The sequence below is a fragment of the Etheostoma cragini genome, chromosome 5 (assembly GCF_013103735.1).
Source record: "Etheostoma cragini isolate CJK2018 chromosome 5, CSU_Ecrag_1.0, whole genome shotgun sequence".
NCBI classification, from domain to species: Eukaryota; Metazoa; Chordata; class Actinopteri; order Perciformes; family Percidae; genus Etheostoma; species Etheostoma cragini.
Window position 1 is genome coordinate 30,494,832 of NC_048411.1, and position 822 is coordinate 30,495,653.

The following is an 822-nucleotide window of genomic DNA, read 5'->3' on the forward strand; positions in this document are numbered from 1 at the left end:
CCACCTCCATCACCTCCACCACCTCCATCACCTCCACCACCTCCATCACCTCCACCTCCTCCATCTCCTCCACCTCCTCCACCACCTCCATCACCTCCACCTCCTCCATCACCTCCATCACCTCCGTCTCCTCCACCTCCTCCGCCTCCTCCACCTCCTCTGCCTCCTCCGCCTCCTCCACCCACTCATTTAGCCTCTCAGGTATTTGACACTCCGTCAGCTACACTATCATTACTCTGTCATGGACTGGAACAACTCTAATGCAGCAGCAGCTAATAATAATAATGAATGAGAGCGCTCCTGCCATCGCGACGGCGATCACCCCCCCGATAGGACCACATCCGCCGCCTGACACACAGTCCCCCCCGCAATAAAGCTCACGGGAACTGTAAGAGGATCATAAACTGTTCTCACCAGAGCGCCTTAATTTATGGCAACCAGTTAGCAGCTCATTTATTAAAAAAATTAATAAAAAAAAAAAATCAGGATTTGCCACCATTAACCTGGTCAAAGGACGCCTTCAATTTATGCTCGTTTGATTAACCCCACTCTCCGATCCCAAGCTTTAAAGCATTAGGTTGAAGAATAAGTCATCTGGGGGGGGCAATTATGCCGCTTAGTTGTCCATTAGAGTCAGGTTTACTACCGTCTCCGTGTCGATCATAAGTCACCCAGCGCAGGTTGGAACGGCCGGACTAAATGCAGGACAATGGGCCGGACCATTTATCTCAGGGGGTGTTAAATATCCAAAGGGACACCTTTACCCCTCAGGGTCAGGGTTAGTCTATTATAGGAGTGTGTGGGGGGGGGGGGGGGGGGGGG

The 822-nt window shown here is 51.8% G+C and overlaps 1 protein-coding gene across 1 annotated transcript in view; it reads right to left on the bottom strand.

Annotated features, from left to right (window-relative positions):
- LOC117945069 (tetratricopeptide repeat protein 28-like) overlaps positions 1–822 on the bottom strand; it is a 210,715-nt gene that overhangs the window by 50,738 nt on the left and 159,155 nt on the right. The gene's annotated exons all lie outside the window — the stretch shown is intronic.